This window comes from Polistes fuscatus, unplaced genomic scaffold (assembly GCF_010416935.1).
Source record: "Polistes fuscatus isolate 324 unplaced genomic scaffold, CU_Pfus_HIC Scaffold5, whole genome shotgun sequence".
Classification (NCBI taxonomy): Eukaryota; Metazoa; Arthropoda; class Insecta; order Hymenoptera; family Vespidae; genus Polistes; species Polistes fuscatus.
The window spans coordinates 533,349-557,449 of NW_025113129.1; the positions used below are offsets into that span (position 1 = coordinate 533,349).

At 31.3% G+C, this 24,101-nt stretch overlaps 1 protein-coding gene and 1 long non-coding RNA gene across 3 annotated transcripts in view; both read right to left on the reverse strand.

Moving 5' to 3' along the window:
- LOC122522673 overlaps window positions 1-6,894 on the reverse strand; it is a 38,223-nt gene extending 31,329 nt beyond the window's left edge. Inside the window, exon 1 of the long non-coding RNA XR_006305128.1 lies at window positions 6,839-6,894. This is a non-coding gene — a long non-coding RNA (uncharacterized LOC122522673). The remainder of the gene's footprint in view (window positions 1-6,838) is intronic.
- Window positions 1-24,101, reverse strand: part of LOC122522669 (furin-like protease 2) — a 455,090-nt gene that overhangs the window by 122,969 nt on the left and 308,020 nt on the right. The window lies entirely within an intron of this gene.

The following is a 24,101-nucleotide window of genomic DNA, read 5'->3' on the forward strand; positions in this document are numbered from 1 at the left end:
CTAAACATTAATCTTCATCTTACAATGATAATACCAAATGGTTTGAACGGAAAGTGTCCATCGTGATACGGAAAAATCCTGTAATTTGTACAAAAAAAATAATACGGTGAAAGCGTGTAAAATGTATTATAATTGAATGATTTGGTAATTGACTAATTCCTTTAATATTAGAAGCTCTCGATATAGTTTTCCTACGTATAAACAATATAAAATTTTGACTATTACACCATCTTCATTATTTTTATTAATTATAAGAAATTTTATTAAAATAATAGTAGGAACATTATTATATATTATTTCTAAATAAAAGAAATTATTTTCTACGCTATCTAATTATTTAAAATCTCGTTCTATATTAGAATACATGGTCTTTTTGTTTAATTGTAAGTTAATTAATTTGATTACTCACGGTATCATTATGTCCTCATGCATGAAGTTTGAGTAGGTTTAGCGTTAAAAAAAAGTCCAAAAAATAATACCACCACTTTTACTCTTAGATGTTGTTCCTAAGACGACTGCGATGCAATGATTAACCTACTTCAAAGTCAGTTATTATAATACAAAATTTGTATTTACGATCTTAACCTAGACGAGTAAACAACAAATCGGCACATGCGTTTCTAAGTCCATATCTTTGTTATAAACATGCGTATATATGTGAGCGTGAAAGATCGAAATTGGAGAATGTCAAGATTTACAAGGTCGTTTAGTATATGTCCGAAATATTATATTATAATCTTTATATATATAAACCTCGTGTCACGTTGTTTGTCCGCGATGAACTCCTAAACTCTACTGAACCAATTTTAATCAAATTTTGTACACTGTGTGCAGTTTGATTCAATTTGAGATATAGGATAGTTTTTATCTCAATTTATAGTAGCAATATTTTTTATTGTAAATTATTATAATTTTCTGTTAGTTCCATAAGATTCTTACAGATGGCGGTAATTTATTGTCTGGATTGAGTAAGTATCCAATGGATGGCTTTGGCTAAGTTATAGGTTAAGTTATATTGTAGTAAACTATTCAATACAGTGAAATTATTATTGCTTTTTCAATTTTTGATGCATTATTTTTCATTTATAAAATCCTTTAATTAAATTAAATACGTGTAAGTATTATTTGCTTGCTTCTTATTATATTAATTCAATTTTATTTAAAAATTTTAAATTATTATTTTTAGTAAAATGCCGCCAAAAAAATCTAACCTCCACAATGCGCGGAGCAGAGATGCACGACGCAAACGTGTTGAAAGAGCTGATCATTCGGCAGAACAAATCACAGCAAGAAAAAGAGCTTAAAGAATCAAGACAGCAGAGAGTCGTGCACAAGAATCTCAAGAACTAACAACTTTGTAATTTACTCATTTGTTACAAACTTGAATATAAGATTAATAAAATTTATAACTCAACATTTTATGTTGATTTGTGCTTAATATCAACTCTAAGAAAATTTTTATCAATCGTTTTCAAATTTTGACTTTAAGTTCAAATCTCAATCTCGTGGATTTTTATACCGACTATAACTTTTTCGTCTTTATTCGTAAATAATAATTTCACTGTATTGAATAGTTTAATATAATGTAAATTAATATATACCTTAGTCACAGCAACGCGTGGCCGGGTCTGCTAATATATACATGTATATAATGTATATAAATAAATTCAAATATGTGATATGTGTTGAATCTTGACATTTTCTAATTTTTTTCTTTCACGTTAACATATGTATATCTTTTTTAATAAATGATAATATTTCAAATTTAATATTAAAATATAAAATATTAGTTTATTAATTTACTTTCCTTTTTTTCTCATACAAATCATTAATATCTCGTTCACTTCGTACAAAACGAACGATATGTCGAATATCATAAAAAAGAGAGAGAGAGAGAGAGAGATTGTATTTCAAAGGAGAATTTTGTAAATTTCGAAAAAAGATATTTTTACGATGAAACGATCGAGAATTTCTTGCGGTCGAACGGAAAAGTGGAATTGGTCTAGGTTACGGTCGATTAAATCGCGGAAAAGAAATTAGTTTTCAAGCTTGAGTGCAAAGGGCGTTTGAGACTCGCCTCCCCCCTCCCACAGATATCAACCCTCCCCCTATCTTCTCTTTCTTCTTTCATTCGTATTCTGCTTACCTGTCCAAAGTATTCGGAATTTCCGTTTCGTTTCGTTTCGTTCCGTTCCTTTTCCGACTAAGATTACGATTTTTTTTTTCTTTTTCTTTATTTTTCTTTTCCTACATAACTAAAAAGTGCAACAAAATCACTAAGAATCCACGTTTCAACCTTATTTCATTTTCCTATTCCAATCGTTTTCATCCAGAAGGGCGTTTTTTCGTCGGACGTTTTCAAAATACGACAAATGAAAGGGCCGTAAGAATCGGACATTGGGGGGTCCGCATCCGTCCACGGATCGGAATAATTTACGTGTAAATCACGTTTCGCAATTCACACTTTTTAAAATTCGCTTAGTTCAAGATCTGCTTTTTCCCCTTTACTCCCTTTTTTTCTATCCTCGATTTTTTCCCGCCCCTTTCTTTTCATTTTCCTTCGTATCCCCGAACAATTGTTTCCCTTGTCTCTGATTTTCCGCTTCGACGACGAATTCGGTTTCTTGTCTGATCGAATTGTATTTCGTTTATTTAATCAATTCCAATGGCAATTTATTTCATTCTAATGAATTATTAATATGGATGAGAATATATAATTTTGAAAAAAGAACAAAAAAACATAAAAATAAAGATTATTAAATACATTATCGTAATTGACGAATAACGGTTGTTAAAATCGAAAGATTTGTTTATATTTGAAATGAACTTCGTCGATGATATTTACGGATTAATAAGTGATCTGTTGCGTGTTTTCAATTTTAGTAGGCAACCGTAAGGAAAGCAAAGTGCAACAAGGCTTTATAGTTAACGTATAGAGTTAAGCTCAATAACCAAAGGCTAAGGATCAAGCAGGGAGGAACATTGAATATCAATTACGTTGATCTTTCCTCTATGATCAACTCGTTAATAACCCGCAGGCAACCAACTAACGAAACAATTCATTTTGTTTGTCCTTTAAAACGCAACGATAAAGTCTCAGGTTTTCCCAGAACTAAATATTTTCGAAATAAGAGAAGAAAGTATGGAAGGAAGGAAGGAAGGAAGGAAGGAAGAAGGAAATAAAGAAATAACGAATATTCTTTCTCTTTCCTTCCATATATTCCTTTTTCTCCTTTCTTTATTTCTTTCTTCCTTTACGTCACATCAGCTAGAAATTCATCGTCCGTGTTAGAAGAAAAAGGTTAATCCGCAATATTTTGGCCGATGTCTCGCAGTATATTGGGGTAGTCGAGTTAGCTTCTAAAAATCATGGGAAAACTTTTGCCGTAACGCGAGCTAAGTTTAAGTGTTTGTCGAGTTAATAAATCTAACGAACAACAAAAATTCGGTTGGAACAATTTTTCCTTTATTAATTTTCGTTCGCATCTTCGCCTCTATATATATATAAGTGTATATAAAAATAACATCCTTGCGTAACGCGGTTGTTAGGTTAGTAAAAAAAAAATAGATGTGGGGGTCTCGATCAATGTTTAACAAAGAAGGGGAACAAAAAGGATGGCTCGATTCGAAAGATGAAAAATAAATTTGCTACAACGTTTTTATGACGAAGAAAAAATATCGCAATGGTCAAAGCAGTGAGGTTAATGTTTAAACAAATCAACTCCGGTTTAATTCACTTCTTTATAAACGTTAATATTTCACCGTTATTTGGTTGAGTTTTTATAAATCAATGCACACACACACACACACACACACACACACAAATGTATAATATATTTATTTAATATTTTACATTTATATTTAAGTGCTTATTTCCATTTAATTTCTATTTAAAAATCCAATTTAAAATCCTATTTAACTCGTGTGTCTGAGTGACGGGGCTCCTAAGGAAGCAAACCCCATCACCCAAATATGGGTTAACGTTGCGACGAACGTGTTAATTGATCGTACATATTACGAAACACCTTGTATATCTATAAAAACAAATATCGTTCGATAAAACTTATTATATATATAATTATAAAGGCATCCAAAATCATGCGTGTTATAGTCTCAAAAGTTATAGAAATAAACTAATGAAATTAAATGAAAACTCAGAAAGAAAGAAAGAAAGAAAAAAAATTTAAAAAAGCGAGAGAGAGAGAGAGAGAGAAAGAGATAGAAATGAAAAATCATGTACAGTGGGGAGGGGGACAAAAGTATTCGTAAAATAATTATGTGAAAAGAAACAGATCTGTATTTTCTATATTATTAATTGTAATACAATATATATGTTTGCATGTTACGTATTAACATTATTAGTAAATATATTTAAATAAACAAAAGTTAAAAATAGTATTATGTAATTTACAAGACATGGAGTATTCGTCGAATGATAAAATTTTACCGGAAGCAAAGTATTCCTATATCGTTAGTAATTAATATAAATATTATTGTTAATATTTCGTAGAATTCCCCTTTTTTAGCGAATAAAATTGCACCTAATTTGTTCGGCATCGGGTAATAAAAAGTTTTTATAATAAAATCCGTTGTTGTGTTATTCCAAATTAAAAAAAAAAAACAAGGAAAATTAAATGAAAACTCAGAAAGATAGGAAGAAAAATAAAAGAGTAAGATAGAGAGTAGAAATGATGTAATGTCTTCAATCATCTTAAAATATACTCTAGTCCACTTTTCCATCTTTTTAACCAAACGACGACGACGACGACGACGAGGACAACGAGTACTCGTCGTCATCATCATCATAATCATCTTCTTCTTATTCTTCTTCCCTTCTATTACTTTTCTTTTCCGTTCTTTCTTGTCGTCCTTATATATATAAAAAAAGGAATGTCTTTTTATTCCGGGAATACGGAATTAGGCCAATTTGTTTTCAACGAGTACTCGATTTTTCCACGGAACAGTTTCGATTCGCGAGAATGCAACTCTCGTTCGTGACTCGTGAGGCGGCGGCTATCCCCTCGCATCGAAAAGGAAAGAATAGAAGAACGTTCTTTTTCCGATAAAGACTTCAATCGGTAGGATTTTACGGGGGCTTACGTTGAAAACCACGTAGATTCTTCTTTCTCTTCCTCTCTCTCTCTCTCTCTCTCTTTCTCTTTCTCATTCGGTTTCGAGATATCCTAGGAGAAAACGTAGCACGAAACGATTCGAAAAGCGACGATAAGGGGAGAGAACAGGAACAAGAAGACGAAGTTTCACCACCCAAACGGTGATACGTTTCCATTGAAAATTTATTTGTTAAAATCGACTGACGAATACAGCAGTTCAAGCCAATCTTTCGCTTAAACAATTCATGGGATTAATTTTGTGCTTTTACTTTTGTCTAAACGAATTAAACCTATCTCGTCTACTTAGATGCTTTTAAACGCGGAATGAAAGAGATTTATTCTCGAAATCTCCGATACGAAAATCCTTACATCCCCCCCTCCCACGCCATTTTTCCGACAATTTTCATCAATCTTACGTTAATACTTGATTGCCGGAACTAGTTAATTTGTGTCATTTACGATTTTATTGCTACATATTTAGAAGAAGTTCAATCATTTTTAATAGAATTATGGAATGTATAGAAATATTAATTTTTGGAGTTATACTTCTTTTGGCGCGTTGGGGAAAATGTAATGGGGAGTGATTTTGTTCCAAGCATCTGGGAAAACGACACCATGAAGTTTGTCGGTATTTACGACGCGCGGCAAAGCGATTTCAAGTATACGGCATGAAGTTGTCTTCTCTTCTTCTTCCCCTTCTTTTCTCAAACGGGTCACCCATCCAAATACTAATCATACTCAGCGCCGCTTTACTTAAATGATCGAGCGAGAACTAATGCTGTAACCGCGCCATGACTGTTGACGCGTGAAGTAATTCGATATATCTCTCTTATATTTAGTGTGGACTGATATCTATATATTGATATTTTCTTTTTCTTTTTTTTATTCTTTCTTATATATATATAATAATAATTATTTTTTTTTTTAAGTTATTTTTTTTCTTTGAAGTTTCTTTTTGAAGTTATTTTTGAGGTTATTGAGGTTATACTCGTTTTGGTACGGCAAAGAAGTGTAACTTCTTACGTGCGTACATAAGTATTTTCCTATCCCATTCCTTAGTTTCAAAAATTTTTATGTATGACAACCTATTTTGACGAATGCGAGTCAATTTGACTCGTTTATGATTTTATTGCTACATATTTGGAAAAATTTAAATATTTTTTCTTTTAAAACGTATGTTGCTTTTTAATGGAATTTTGAAATGTATAGAAATACTAATTTCTTTCCCACCCCATTCCATGATTTCAAAAATTCTTATGTATGACACCTATTTTGACGAATATGAATCAAATTGACTCATTTTTAAATCAATCATTTAACACACATCTAATATATTTCTTGTGCATAGAAATACTTTCACGCCTCTGTCTAATATACAAAATATTGAAAAACGTGTTTGAATTGTCAAGTTCAATATCATTCAAAAGAAATAAAAGTAATGGCTTCTGTGCTAAATTTAATTTAATAAATTTCCGAAAAATATATTTTAAAAAGAAAATATATACGTAAAAAGTTGTTTGGAATAAAGTTTCGTTAAAATAAAATTGTATTTTTATTTAAAATAAACTTTAATTTTGATTTTTCAGTCAAATTGAATCATTTCAGCCCAAAAATAAGTATATATCAAAAACATCTGGCAATCTAATATTAAAAATCAAGCCAAGTTTCGTGACAGAATTCAAATATAAAAGAATAAACGAATTGTAAATAGGATTTAACTATCTTACGTATTTCATCAAATCGATATCGTCGTAATTGTCACGTAAAATGGGAGAACACGTACCTGAAACAGAAAAAGGAAAGACAATGTTAGTAAAATAATGATGAAAACGTTGTCTCGATATACATATATCAATGTTAATCTTTCGTTAAAGTAAATATCATAAACTCGAAAGAAAAATTTTATTACAGTATACGTTTATCATTACGACGTTGTTGGTTTCTTGATAAGAAATACGTGTTAAAACCAATTTCACGATCTCGAAGAATTATTGTCTATAAAAATAAAAAATAAAAAAAAAAAAAGAAAATAAAAAAAATTAAACAAAACACCAAGAACAAAGAAAAAGACAAAAACCTCGAATATAATTCGTGTACTATCGTCGAGGAAGAAAATAATCATGAGAAAAAATTTCTTAACGGCGATTGATATACCAACACGGTTGTCGTTAAAAAAAAAAGGAAAAAAAGAAAAAAACACCGGGAAACGAATTTACGAGCTGAACCGCACGCAGCAAATTGAGAATGCTAAATTCTTCTCGCTGTGGCTTGAGATAGCGGAAAACAAAAAAAAAAAAAACAAAAAAAGAAAAAGGAAAAAGAATACAAAAAGAAAATGCGAACAATGCCAACGCTTACCATCGCGGTTAGGTAAGATAATAATGAAAAGGGCTACGGGAAGTATGGAAGAGGAGGAACGGTGGGAAGGGGAAGGGGGAGGGGAAGGAGGAGGAGGAGGGGGAGGTGAAAAGAAAGAAGGAAATTCTAGTGACGATTACTAAAGTACCACGCTCGTTTGCCAACCGTCTGCTATCTTTTGTCAGCCGGCACATGCAAATGGCTGCAATACGTCATTGTAGCACCCGTGGGAATTTTCTCATATATCACTGGATTATTGCATTTTCTAGAAAGGTACTACCGTGACGGTCTCTATCTCTATCCCCCTCCCCTTCCCCCTGTACCACCATCTCCTCCACCCCCTCCTCCCCCACCTCTTCTTCTTCTTCTTTTTCCTCATATTCTAACACCTTCTTTCATTTTACCACTCGTTTGCAAGACGATCCCGCGAAAAATATATATGTATGTATATAATATGTATGAAAAGAAGAGGAAGAGAAAAGACGATGATAATGAGGAAAAGGTTAAGGAAACTACGAATAGGTCTGATATTACTTTTTCTGATCCTTTCTTTCAATTCTGCATAGTTATCTGTTGTTATACATATTAGGTCTACTGGAAAGTTCTGTCCGATAGTGTTGAGTTCTTCGCCTCTAAAAATAAATCGTTTTTTTAAAATGGCATTCACAAATTGGCATCACGCTGGCAAGAAGTTATAAGTAACGATGGAAAGTATATTCTACAATAAATATTATTAAATGTATGAAAATTGTGTTATTTTCTTTCAATTCAAAAACGGACAGAACTTTTCGGAAGACCTAATATATGTTACAACTAAAGCTCGAAAACCATTAATGTGTACATTAACTAGATAATGCAAATTAACTGATTTGTTCCATTAACGTGCGGAATCAAGTTTTCCGCATTTTATTTAGATAATGTGCACGTTACGGCTGCCGTATCGTTAAAGTATCGTTTAAGAAGATGTCCATCTGCTGTTGAAATATTTTTACGTCAAACAGCAATAAAAAATACCTTGGTATTGGGCTGGGTTTAAGAAAATGTGACTACAAGCCTAAATGTATCCACAAATAATAGGTGTGCTTGTTGTAAAAACCAATTGCTATGTAATTCAAAGTGTCACCAATTTTTAGATTGCACTAATAAATAAGCATAATTTTATAATACGTTTTGCAAATTCATTTACTTTATTGAAATAATATTTTAAACCGTTGGATTTTTTCTATTATAGTTTTTGTTAATTGATCGATGATTGATTCTATCAAAACTAATTTGTTGATTGTTTGATTATATTAACTCGATTTTTTAGATATCGAAAATAAATAAAAAACATAATTATGTTAATTTAAGCGTAGAGAAACTTTACTGTTGTTCCAGCAAAGATCTTATTTTCACTTTAACGAGTGCCTAGTGTAAGTAATGTGCAGATTATTTAGGTAATTTGAGGAGAAATGAAACAATTTTGGGCACTTTAATCTGTAGATTACCTAAATAATCTGCAAAATAATTAATATCTACACTTTAACGGTAACATACACAACGACTCATAAAAATATTCGACATTAAATATAATCAAGTTTCTAATATCGGAGTACGGTTTTTGTTTTTGCAAAACAATTACCTTCCTTTCTATTTGTAATAACCCTATTAAAAACTTTGGACGCATATATGCGTTAAACTTTCGTGGTCGTAGGAATTTGTTCAAAGTAATTAAATTAATTATACTTAAAAGCATTATTAGTAATCGAGGAAAAATGAAAAGAATAGAAAAATGGAAAATAGAAACTGTCGTGTTTTATGGAAACAAAACATGTTAAGAAGTTAAGAAAAGAGAAAAAGAAACGGAAAAAGAGAAAAGAGAAAGAGAGAGAGAGAGAGAAATAGAGAGTTCAGTCATTAAAGATTCAGCTATAAACCGCGACGAAGCATGAGAGTGGTGTATGCATCGTCGGAGACTTCCGCTTAGTCTGAGAAAGAGCCAACGGGTAAAAGGAAACATGGAAGGGAACACGCTGATGTTACTCGAGCGAAAAGCAAGGGTGACATTTCGAGAAAAGCGTCGCTCACTCATGCTAGTACACGCTTAATTTCCGCGTTCTCGCTTCTTCCTTTTCTATTTTTTCTTCTTCTTCTTCTTCTTCTTCTTCTTCGTTCATCTCTTTCCTATTTTCTTATTTTAACTCTAAATTAATCTCCATCAACACCAGCATTAACAAGTTATTTTCTATTTTAGAATTAAAACATAAAAAAAAAATAAACTGGTGTGTGTACTTATGTACGCACGTAAGAAGTTATACTTCTTTGCAGTACCAAAACGAATATAACCTCAATAACCTCAAAAATAACTTCAAAAAAAACTTCAAAGAAAAAAATAACTTAAAAAAAAAAATATTATTATATATATATATAAGAAAGAGTAAAAAAAAAAAGAAAAGAAAATATCAAAATATAGATATCAGTCCACACTAAATATAAGAGAGATATATCGAATTACTTCACGCGTCAACAGCCATGGCGCGGTTACAGCATTAGTTCTCGCTTCGATCATTTAAGTAAAGCAGTGCTGAGTACGATTAGTACTTGGATGGGTGACCCGCTTGAGAAAAAAAGGGGAAGAAGAAGAGAAGACAACTTCATGCCGTATACTTGAAATCGCTTTGCCGCGCGTCGTAAATACTGACAAACTTCATGGTGTCGTTTTCCCAGACGCTCGGAACAAAATCACTCCCCATTACATTTTCCCCAACGCGCCAAAAGAAGTATAACTTCAAAAAGGAATGAAATATTTGTAACACTAGATTGTTGGATTTCGGGTATACACATATTTTTCCGTGAAATTAATCAATTAGACTCGAGCTTCAGATATTGAAGTTATTTAAAAAAAAAAAAAGAAAAGGAAAATTTTATTTTAAAGGAGTTTTGTTCGAAAGAGTTTGTATAAATGTATATTCCATTTTTAAAATACATTTTTTCGCTGATTTTTTTATTATATTTAATACACACACACATACACCATACTTACTTCTATTTCTTTTCGACGATATTTATACTTGATATAATTCAACCGTTTTTTAATATTTTGTATATTAGATTAGTATTTCTATGTACAAGAAATAAGTTAGATATATGTAAGATTATCAACTTTAAAATTTTCTAATTTGACTAACATCCGTCAAAATAAGTATAGCATATAAGAATTTTTGAAACTAACGAGTGGGAAGGGGAAGAAATTAGTATTTGTATAAATTTTCATAATTCTATTAAAAAACAACATATATTAAAAAAACAATTATTACGATTTTTCTAAATATAACAATAAAATCGTAAATAAATCAAACTGACACACTCCTGCAATCTAATGTTAGCAAAACGTCAATCCTAAAAATATGATAAAAAGAAAGACAATAATTTAAAATAATTAAAATAAAGTCAATATGCAAAAGAATAGTTTATTGTAGATTGGCACGCTCCTGCAATCTAATGTTACCAAAACGTCAATCCTAAAAATATAATAAAAAGAGAGACAATAATTAAAAATAATTAAAATAAAGTCAATATACACAAAAGAGTAGTTTATTATAAATTGGCACGCTCTTGCAATCTAATGTTAACAAAACCTCAATCGTAAATATACGATAAAACGAGACAGAGAGAGAATAATTTAAAATAATTAAAACAAAGAAACAATCTAGGAGAAGGGAGTAGTTTGTTGTAAATTGAACTAGGTAAATCAAGGTGATATAAGTGGTAGTTTCAGTAGGAAAGGGTAGTTGTTGAAAAGCTAGATGGAAGGGATGCTTTTCCACAAGAACGTAACGCAATAATATGTACTACCATAGGAACCGGTGATGGTGGGTTTGAGATGGTGAAGGGATGGGGAGGGTTGGGGAGGGGAGAGGGGTGTACGCCTTGTACACGTTGAATTTTCAGTTGCTCGTTTCGGTGCATCTACTCTCTCGTTGTCGTAGTAGCTTCTCTCGAAACCCTTGGAGAAACTTCCGTCTATCCCTGTGGCGACAGCTTGCAGCACCCGGTCTACTTACGTCTTTTCGCAAGAGTAGAGAAAGATATAGAGAAAGATAAAGAGAGAATGTGAGAGAGAATAAGAGAGAGAAGGTAAGGAAGCGTAAGAGTTGCGATCGTCGGCGAATCTTACGAATCTTGAACGGTTGGCTAAAGCGAAACTGGCTGAGCCCACAACAGTCTAGAGTATCTTACAAGGACAACTCTCTCTCTCTCTCTCTCTCTCTCTCTCTCTCTCCCTCTCTTTTTCTCTCTCTTTCTCATTCTCTCTTTCTTGTCAGACGAGACGAAATTCTAAACGAAAACAAGTCCTTTCGCTAAATCGGTTTACGACGGTCCTGTCGAATAAAATAAGAAGAGATAAACTTTGGTATACGAAATTGTCTTCATCAATGTTTTAATGTTTTAGCTTACCTTTTTCTTCTTCTATCAACTATCTATATTCATTTTTCTTCGATGTTAGTTTATAATACATGTTTAATCCTTTTTTTTAGCTTACCTTTTTCTTCTATCAACTATCTATATTTATTTTTCTTCGATGTTAGTTATAATACATGTTTAATCCTTTTTATTTTTTAGCAAGGAATTTTAGAAAATAAAATGACTCGTGAAGTAGGAGAAATGTTTAATCTTTTTAAATTGTACTGAATTGATGCTTATTTTGATTATTTAATATAGGAATAATTGTGATATGAAAACATATACGATTAAGTTTTTTTGTTATAGAATGGGATTCGAATAATTCTCACCGTGTACTCTCACCATCAAAAATGTGGGACACTTTTTAATATACTTTAATTACTCTCAGAGAGTTAACTTGAAATTCGTTTGAGAGATAATATATATTATTGTATTTCAACGCATTGCGAATACCAAGCATTTTATTGCTAATCGTATTGAAATGGCCAGGTATTTTTCTTTGCGTCATATATCATATTTATGATAATTTTATATCGTTCTTTTTGATGTTTGATTATAATATAATGACAAAATGCGGAACACTTTTGATTCCCCGCACGTTAACCGAGCAAATCGGTTAATTTGCAGATTAGCTAGGTAATGCGCACATTAACGGCTTTCGAGTTTACGTATCGAAATGTGTATAATGAAAAGACAATGGTGATTAAAATATGCGTTAGAAGATTATTACATGATGTTATGTTAAGAAGTACGAATATTTAATTAGTGTTCAGGTGTGAGAAGATTATAGGACACTTACAATTCTATTTCATTATACTTTATCAAGTTATATTTATTATATCTGTCTAAATATATATATATCCTTGTTCTCTTACTTAGAATATTAAGAAAAGTTTGTACAGTATTAAATAAACAACCTTACATATACATATATATACAGGGTGTTTTGACACACAGGGGGAAATTTTTATTGCCTTACTTTTAAGGTCATTCAAAGGTCATAGTATACTATATCATTGAATTCATATCAATATAGGCTATAATACTGTAATGTCAAAAATACTAAGTGCCATTTAAAAAAATAAAGGTAGCCTTAAAAAACATTAAAAACAAAAAATTCTTTTAAACTTCTTTTATTGCAATGTATAGTCAATCAAAAACAGATCAACTTTTGTTTAAAGTATTTTCTCGTCAAGTTATCACAAGTACTTGAAAAATCGTGACTAGAGTTATGTGGGACACCCTGTATGTATACTAGACTGTGCCAAATAAATCGACTATTTTTTTTTTTTCGGTCCCATATCAAAATTTCGTTGAGAGTGACGAAAAAAAAATTGTGTCAAAATTTGAGCCCTCTATCTTCATTTTTCAGTTAGCGCTCGCTAAAATAATAATTTTCGCCAAAAAAAGTTTTTTTTCACTTATTTTTGGTTATAGACAATTCAATATACCAAATATTAAAAAACCCTTGGTATGGTTTTGTAGGAAATTAAATTCTCTACAAAGATGATTTTTTATCGAACTTAAAAAGTCAACAGCTTTTTTTTTATAGCTGATTAAATTACATTTCGTTCTATAATTTTCATTTTTAATTATTGATGAACACTTATTAAACTACTTCCTAACGAAAAGAACATACTAATGCAATTTTTCTAGGAATATTTATGATCTAAAAAAATAGTTTTTATGCCGTAATGAATGTAAATACTGTTGAGTAATTTATATCTTTACTTTTAAAATAATGAATTACATGTCAATTCTATTTTTTTTGTTTTTCACCTTATTGATTCAAAATTCGGTGAAATTTTTCTGTTTACAGTGAGAATTGCACAAACCTATGATTGTATAAAAATCATTAGTATTTTAATAGAAATAGATAATTACTAAAAACGAAATATCTTAAAAAATTTTAATAAATTAAAAAAATGATATGCTAATCTAAAAAAAGAAGCTGCATCAACTAAATTTCTTAGACATCTCTGGTACTTGGCCGAAGATCTTGTGGCATTATCATTCTTCGATGAAAGAATTCCATCGGCCATCAAGATAAAAAAAAATGGTTCAAGCAATAAAAAATCGACAGAGTACAACAGAAAATACGAGAAAGTTATGTTTGAAACAAGAAGATTTAAAATCATTCGGCTCAAAAGATATAAGTGATTTTGTTACTCAAAAGTCGATGGTTTTATTCGAGAAGTTCGGTTTATCTACAAGTTTTCTTGATTTACCTGTAGATCAATGGGAATTCGATGACGAGTACAAGGCTTCTTTAAAAATTGTTCGATCGATAAAAGTTGTAAATGATATTGCCGAAAGAGCTGTAGCGTTAATTGATAAATATAATGATAGTCTCACTTGTGATGAAGAACAAAAACAGTTTTTATTACAAGTTGTTGCTGAGCATCGCAAAAAATATCCCAATTGTAACAAACGAAATTTATGTGAGTAATATGTTTACTCGAATCTCATAACTGATTTTAAAATAATTCAAGTAAAGATCTTATTAGTTTCATTTATATAACAAGATTAAAAGTGTGTCTATCATAATTATATTAATGTTTATTTAAAAAATGTAAGCTCTTTAAAACTAGTAAAACATATGAATAAAGACAATAATAAAGATTAGCATATCATTTTTTTAATTTATTAAAATTTTTTAAGATATTTCGTTTTTAGTAATTATCTATTTCTATTAAAATACTAATGATTTTTTATACAATCATAGGTTTGTGCAATTCTCACTGTAAACAGAAAAATTTCACCGAATTTTGAATCAATAAGGTGAAAAACAAAAAAAAATAGAATTGACATGTAATTCATTATTTTAAAAGTAAAGATTATAAATTACTCAACAGTATTTACATTCATTTCGGCATAAAAACTATTTTTTTAGATCATAAATATTCCTAGAAAAATTGCATTAGTATGTTCTTTTCGTTAGGAAGTAGTTTAATAAGTGTTCATCAATAATTAAAAATGAAAATTATAGAACGAAATGTAATTTAATCAGCTATAAAAAAAAAGCTGTTGACTTTTTAAGTTCGATAAAAAATCATCTTTGTAGAGAATTTAATTTCCTACAAAACCATACCAAGGGTTTTTTAATATTTGGTATATTGAATTGTCTATAACCAAAAAATAAGTGAAAAAAAACTTTTTTTGGCGAAAATTATTATTTTAGCGAGCGCTAACTGAAAAATGAAGATAGAGGGCTCAAATTTTGACACAATTTTTTTTCGTCACTCTCAACGAAATTTTGATATGGGACCGAAAAAAAAAAAATAGTCGATTTATTTAGCACAGTCTAATATATACATATAGTTGATGATATCAAAAGATAAGATTTACGTATCGCGACACTAACGAGAATCTGTTTAAATGTTTAACGAAAATAATTTTCAAATCTATGATACCGATCTATGCACAAACACACACACACACTTACTATGTATTGAACATGTTTATCCTAACATTTATATAGAATAGAAAGTAAGAGAGAGAGAAAGAGAGATAAAGATAGGGATAGGAGAGGGGGGACGATGGGGTGGTGGGAAAGAGGAAGATAGAAAGGAATGAAGGGAGAAAGGAGATTAGGAGAGCTCTGTGGTACATCGATGTTTGTGGCGAAAGGGACGATGTTTGCGATCCGAACATTCCACGTAACGTGAGTGGTGTGCAAGGACAGCACACCACTATAGTTGGTGGTGGTGGTGACGGCGGTAGCGACGGTGGTAGACGACCCTGGCACGTGACACCAAACATTGGCTGAGAGCCAAAACTAATTACACCGAGAATCCCATAACCCCGTCTTCTATTTCCCTCTCTTCCTCTCTCTCTCTCTCTCTCACACTCTGTATTCTCTTCTAGTTCGATAAGGAGAATACCACCAATCAAACAGTGTATCTTCTCAATAATATACTCCTCTTTTCGACATAATTATATAATATATTTTTTTGTTTCCCCATCCCGTTTTCTTCTTTATCATATTTTTTTGTTTTTATTTAAATAAATATATGTATATATATTTTTTTACATGCAATATTGGTTGGTATTATTTATTCCAGACAAGTATTTGATATAAATAATATCAATATGATCAGAAGCGTGGTATTGTGTATCGATATGTGCTTTATCGTTCATTTACAATGTACTGCAAAAAAATGATATATATATATACGATATAAAATATTCATATACAAGCCGAGCATATGTTTTATTAAATACACCGAACTAAAGTGTTCAACGATATTGACCATTTTTCTTGTCTTGATTTTTTGTTCTTTTTTCTTGTATTATTTAAAATCCCTTTCTTTCTCTTTTTTACTTTTCTTTTATCTTTCTCAATTATCTACTCGTCGTATTTTTAAAATGCACGATCATTGTCATTGGTAAATGCATAACTTAGTAGTAAACTTCTTTTTAAACAAATAAAAATTCTACTTTCGAAGGACAGACAATTTTCGTCGTTACACAAGCGCACACATTCTAATTCTTTTCTGTTTTTCTTTCTCTACTATTCCTCTTTCTTCTTTTTCTTCTTCTTCTTTTTCTTCTTCTTCTTCTTCTTCTTCTTACGTAATCTCTCCGGTCTTCGTACCAAGGTGGAATTCTCTTAAGAAACTATGCAAGCTGCCACCTCCCACGCCGATAAATTTCCATTATCGCTTAACTTTCTACAAGCGATATGTACGAATAAACGTGTTGGAAAGTTAGCCTAACAACGTTCGATTGGACTTATATAGGGGACGAACAGAAGAGGTATAATAATGACGTACAAAATTTCATTTAATTTAACTTAAAAACAAGCTATTTCTATTCTGCTTCCTTCTACTTCTTCTTCTTCTTTTTCTTCTTCGTTTTCTTATACTCTTTTTCTTTTTCTTTTTCTTATTCAAATTATGAATTTGTCTCTTCGCAGTAGTCGTGATAATTTTCGAAGAGAATAAAGAGAACGGAAAGAAAACATGTTTTTCGGCTTATTGTTAGCTAAAAAGCCATGGAAACTCTCGGGGAACGTGATAACCCAGCTTTCAGGATTTGAAAGGCAAATTTCGAGGACGTGAATGAAAATGACTTTTAAGAGAGAAAGAGAGAGAAAGAGAGAAAGAGGAAGAGAGAGAGAAAGGAACGATAATTATTCAACGAAGTGTATCTTCGAAGATCGCACGAGAATATTTTCAGCAATACCCATGATTAACCACTGTATATCTTATAATTATTAGGTCGAGTCATAAAGTAACTTACGGTGCAGCTGATTGTTAGTGACGGAATACATAACGAATTAATAAAATTTTATTATTAAAATATAACGGAAGCAAAATAAATGTTAGTTTTAATTATGACTCGAGCTAATAATATTATTCAAATAAAATTATTTTTTTACTACTCTCTCTCTCTCTCTCTCTCTCTCTCTCTCTCTCTCTCTCTCTCTCTCTCTCTCACCGATATAATATATAATAATATATTCAAATAAAGTAGTATAATATAATAATATATACATAATAATTAATAATAATAATAATATATATATATATATAAAATATGTTATAAAAATATATATTAAAATAAAATTATATTTACGACTCACACCTAATATTTTTGACGTTCAATTAACCACCAATAAAATAATATATAATAATATACATATTATAATTTTAATAATATAATTATACATTAGAATTATACATAATACACAACAATTATATATATATAATATATATGAAGGATGAGAAATAAAGAAGAGAAACTTTCTCTTCGAGATTATCCAGCATTCGTTTGTTTAGGCGATACCACGTGAGGAATGTGTCACCCTATGTTTCGTTTCATGTTTCGTCGCAAGGAAACCACTCGATGTTTCCCGTAAATAAATAGATGAATATTCGAGAGGGACCGAGAAGCTTCTAGAACGATAAGAGAGTATAAAAGAGAAGCGTTTCAGTTCGGACCAGGTTCAGTGTAAGTCCAGCTACGGTATAGTCAAGTGTTAGTGTTATATTTTTGTCGACTTAATAAATTGTTACTTCTGAATACAATCACACTCCTCACTATTTTTTACCATATCCATATATAATTTACACATCCTACATATATATAAAATATAAATAATAAAATATAAATAATAAAATATAAAATGTATATATATATAAAATAATATATAATATAAAAAGTATATATATATATTAATATATAAAATTATATTTACGACTCTCACCTAAAATATTTTTGACGTTCAATTCACCACCAGTGTTTCTCAAGATCGACTGATCCGTTTTCCAAACGAGAAAGAAAACATTTACATAATATATATACATATATAAAAAATAACCTCATACGGCGGTGTGACGCTTTGTTTGTTTTGTTTATCCCCCGACACCTATTGGAATATAAACATAAAAGAAAAAAAAAAGTTGATAAAAGTGTTCGAAGAATAATCGTTTCAACGGTAAAAAAAAATGTACTCTCGTCGTGTTATTCGTGTCAACCCAAAAAATCGACGAATTTTTAAATATGAATCATTGGGAAAGAAATAAACAACGAGAGAAGAGAGAGAGAGAGAGAGAAGGGGGACAAGGATGTACGGGAAGGGAAAGGGGGAGAGGAGGGAAAAGAAAATTGAAAAATGTACACTCTTGCTCATTTATTCGCACCGTTTAGCGGAACTTGAAATATATCGCTGGAAAATCGCGTGGAGAAAAATTTATGCGTCAGAATGGAAAAATCATGACGCCCTGTTACGTCACGTACGCGAGAATACGGTTCCACAATTTTTTCCAACTCGCTAACGTCTCTATCTCTCTCATTCTCTCTCATTCTCTCATTCTCATTCTCTCTCTCTCTCTCTCTCTCATTTTCTTTCTCACTTTCGTCCACTCTTTCGTTCTCTTTCACTATTTTTTTCTTCTTTTTTTATTATTTCGCTCGTGGCCTATCCGTTGAAAAATGTTTCATCGATCATCGGGGAAAAGCATTTAAATGGCGACGGAATAATTTTATCGCGCTCGTTTTTATATAGATATTCATTACCCGTCGATGCACGAGGAGAGATCGGTACGTCGAGAGAATCGAAATTTTTCGAAGGCAATAATTCTTTTCGATATACTCGAAACGATTGACTTGAACGGAATGGAAAAATAGTCACGATTTCTATTATCGTTCATATCCAGGTACAATCTATGAACGACGCGTATATTGTAATATAAAAAAACTTTTTTCCCCTCCCCCTCCTCTCCCAAAATCAAAGTGATTCGAGATATTCTGCAATAATAAAAAATAAAAAAATAAAAAAATTAAAATAAAATTAACAGAACGAAAAAAAGTTTTTCCTTCGGTCGGACACCATTTTTAAACGAGCCTTTATTTTTCATGGATCGCGAATTCATATGGGACCCATTAAAGTATCGATTGGTCGAATTAATTCGATCTCATGCGCGCTTTAAATCCCTTGTTCTTATAACAACGAGGGAGACTCGTGATTCAGTTGTTCTAAATACTTTCTTACTTGACTTACGTGTAATTATTTTTATTATTATATTATTATTATTATTATTATTATTATTATTATTATTATTATTATTATTAACTAATGAGATTTATGGTAAGAAATTTTGGCCCAAAATATTGTAATAAGCACGAGCTAGACTCGTGGTAATTTGTTGTGACCTAACGTAAACTACGAGTCAGACTCGTGGTTCAGTTATATTAGATTCTTTCTTACTTGACTTACGTGTAATTATTTTTATTATTATTATTATTATTATTAACTAATGAGATTTGTGGTAAGAAATTTTGGCCCAAAATATTGTAATAAGCACGAGCTAGACTCGTGGTAATTCGTTGGGACCTAACGTAAACTACACGAGTCAGACTCGTGGTTCAGTTATATTAGATACTTTCTTACTTTAATGAAATGTAATTATTATTATTTTTTTTATATTAGGATGGATCAAAAGTTCTTGCGTTAATTGTGTTATAAATTGTATTATAAACTGCATAATGGATTGTTTTTCTAAAATTTACTTTGGAAATAATATATAAAAAAGGACGAACTTTTGGTTTGCCGTAATAGTTGCTAAACAAAGAAAGAATAAACACGAGTCTGACTCGTGGTAATTTGTTAGGATCAAACGTAAACTACACGAGCCAGACTCGTGGTTCAATCATTCTAGATATTTTCTTACTCTAATTATCTGTAATTCAACGTTTAAATTAGAATTCTTTAAAAGAATTAAACAACCCTTATATCAATCATATCAGTAAAAAGAAAATCTAATATTGATGATAATAATTGTTATTAATCGTTAAAATAAGTTAGCGAGTAATACAATGGGGTTAAAAAATACGAAATAAACGTATTCGTTATTTTTCATTTTTCTTTTATCTTTTTGTCTTATTAGATCATTCGAAATTTGAGAAAATTCGGTTGTAGATCGATGACGTACACTTCTTGTCTTGGACCAAAGCTATTGGGCTCTTCCTCTTCGACAGCTACTAGCATCATCCCCCTCCCCCCCAGTAAATCGATTCGTCTCAATTCTCTCGTCTACCTCTCCAAAGAGAAGTGCCTCTCTCTCTCTCTCTTCTCTCTCAATTCCTCTTCCTGAAGTAAAACGTAGACGGGAGAGAATTGTTCGTGTATAAGGAAACCAAACTAGAGAACTCGTAACGCACGCATCGGGGAAACGAAGGAAAAGGAAATTAGCATTTTAATTGAATTTACGAGTCTCACCCGATTCTTTTTCTTTTCTCTTTTTATTCTTTTTTTTCCAATTTTTTTTTTATTATTATACTCGATGTCCCCTCTTCTATCCTTTTCTTTCTTTCATTTGTTTCTATTTTTTGCGTGGTACTTTTATTTATTCTTTTATTTTTTTTTTATAGAGGACTTGAGAGAATTAGAAAAGTTTGTTCAGTTTTTTCTATAAAAATTTCGAACGATAATATTTATAACGAAAGCTTTCAAACTACGGCCACTTTAAAAAGGGAGAGGAGATTTAACTTCTGTGGAAATGCAAGTAAGTATCTTTTATCTTTCGAACAGGATGATAAAATAAAAGAGCTTCCAGCTTAATAGTCGGAAATAGTATGCGATTTCCATTTGCATCGTTGAATATTTCAAAACTTCGTGCCAGGGCGGCTCGATTTCGTCACGTTGCTGCATCCGGATACGGAAAATTCAAACGAATCGGCATTGGGTGTACAGAATTTTGTCGCGAAAATTCGATCAATAATGATCAATGAAAAACGAACTAACAAATAAAGGTTTGAGTTAAATCTTTAAACAAGGAGATATTAACAATTTTAGTAAATTTATTTTTACGATTATATTTGCAAATATCGCGTATGCGTTTCGTTTCATCTATGATATCTTAATATTTTCGAAAAATATATATATTTTATATAATAAATAAAAATAATATAATATAATAAAAAATAATATATGAGCCGTTTATTTTGAAAGTGGCCTAACTCCATATAACCTTAAATTGAGATATTTAAAGGTTTGCGTTTCAATGCAATTAAAAATATACGTAAAGAATAACAATGAGTTATGTTGCTTAAGTGTATCTAAAGGTGTTAAATTTACAGTTCCTATAAAAATAATGGCAATTATTAAGTGAATAATATGCGTTTTCTTACCAAAATGGAATTAGGCCACTTTCAAAATTAACAACCAGATTCGTTATAAAATTTGAAGGAACCGAAGTCCATTCAACATAATTTAAGATGCTTCAAATTGCAAAAAAAAACAATACTTATTTTATTTTACATATCTTTATAACACTTTAAAAACATAAATTATGCGATTCAAAATATTTTTTACAAACATAAATTACAAAACAATTTTCTACTCATCTACATTTTGTGTATGTGAAAGGGATTTAAAGAAATCATGATGTTCCGGTGGTATATATCGTAATAAGTCAATTATGTCCTTAAATTTTGCGGTTGTAATTTGTCTTATATTTTATACAGTGGTGTCAATACAATATTTTCGAACTTTCTTGGTATACCCCGACATGGTATTAAATTCAGGACTTTAAAATTTTCGTTCTCATTCATTGATGTCTTATAGAAAATCTTATTCATTTTTGACAAAACGCATCCAACATATTTTTAACCAGTTTATTGGTTCTCCGTTAGAATTCTTTACCCTTTTAAAAATTGCGTCTTCTAATAATATTGTTGATACAAAATCTTCTTGTCTAATTTCATGTACAATAAAGTTATTACCTTTCCGACACTTTTTGATAATATTGTAATAATCTCCGGGGACAAACAGTAAATTACTTTTTTAATGCCATTTCTACCACACCAAAATTTCTACTCCTAATGGAGTTAGGCCACTTTCAAAATAAACGGTTCAGTGATTCAACTAACTCTGAAAACTTATGTGTCCAGAATTACCGTATTTACTCGGAATATAAAAAATCTTAAATGCTTCATTGATAGATAATTTGAAGCTGTACATGTTACCGTGGGTAACCGGAAAAAAATGAAAAATGGAGTTAGGCCACTTTCAAAATAAACGGCTCATATATAAATAATATATAATATAATTGAATATATATACATACATAATAATTTGTTTCTTCGTATTCTTTTTCTTCTTCTTCTTCAATAATATATTTACTAAAATATATATAATATATATCAATAAGCATGTAATTTTAATTGAAAAATTTTTATTTTAACCAAGAAATATATATAAATACAAATATAATCGTATTTTCTTCTCTTTAAACTACCAACTTACGTTTTCATATGAAATTATATTGTTTAACGCATACTCACGGAAAGAAAAGAATAAACGAGGAACAATGTGTATATATTATATATATATATATATATATATATATATATATAAATGAATATTTTTTAAAAACACATCTTTTAAACCGAGACGCACGTAATCTTTCTCGTTAAAACATCCCTTCGAAAAATATGACACGAAACCAAAAAAGAAAAAAAAAAAACACAGTATTTCTAACGAACGAACAGACGATTGTACTTCCCGTCACTGTAACCGACAGTGAAATAAATATAAAAAAAAAAAATAAAAACAAAATACTCAGAGATGAAAGAAACGAGAAACAAAGAAAGGATAGAAGAAAGTAAGAAAGGAAGAAAAAGAAAGTAAAAGAAAAGAGAAGAAAAGAACCAAGCGACGGTTTACAATCGGAATAAAAATGGAGGTGGGGGGAGGGTCGGAGAGAAGCATGGGATGGGATGGTTCTTGCATTTTCAGAATTCGTCGGTTCGCAAGTTTCGATTCATTTCGTAGTAAAAGCAGCAATAAAAGTAGAAAAAGAAAAAGTAGAAAGAGTTCTCAGAGTCGTCCGAGTCTTTGGGTGATAACGTCGATTCGAACAATGGCCGTCGTCCTAGCTCCGGCCTTGAGATTTACGGACGTGAATGTCCAAGGTTACGTTACTCGGACAATAGCTGGAGAAACTACACCGAGGCAAGGCAACGTCTCTACGTCGACAACCACCACCACCACCACCATCAACACTACCATCACATACACCATATTACCATCACCAACAACTACACCATGAGGTTTAGGTGTCCTCCGTATTTGGTAGAATCGACTCTAAAGCCTTGCGCGTAGAAGCTTTGCAGTAGATTCAATTCAAGAGCTCGAAGCACCAAACAGCCATCACCCACCCACACCCCCACCCCCACCCTATTTGCCTACCTCGTATCCGAGGCAATGAACACAAAACACAACACAATACAACACACAACACACAACACAACGATTCACCGTCCATGCATTAAACGCACCACCCACGCGTCGTATCGCGTCGTACATACAAACGCAATGTGCGTATGGTCAACGAACTGCAGCAGCAGCAGCACCAGCAGCAGCACCAGCACCAGCACCAACCAGCACGTAGGACGTAAATTTACGGCGTGTGACGCGGGACACGGAGAATCCCTTGGCATAACTCACTCATGCTCCTACGGAGTAACACGCGTTTACACTTCGCTCAGCGTGAAGGGTTCTCTTTAGCGCGTGCGAATACTTCTCCCCCTCTTGCTACCTCCTCCCCCTCCTCCTCCTCCTCCTCCTCCTTTCAATGATTTCTATCCACGCATAAAATACAGGGTGGAAGGTGAGAACAAATACGAACATTTTTATTCTTTTATAGTTAAATCTATTTCGGTATTTTGAATAATATTTTT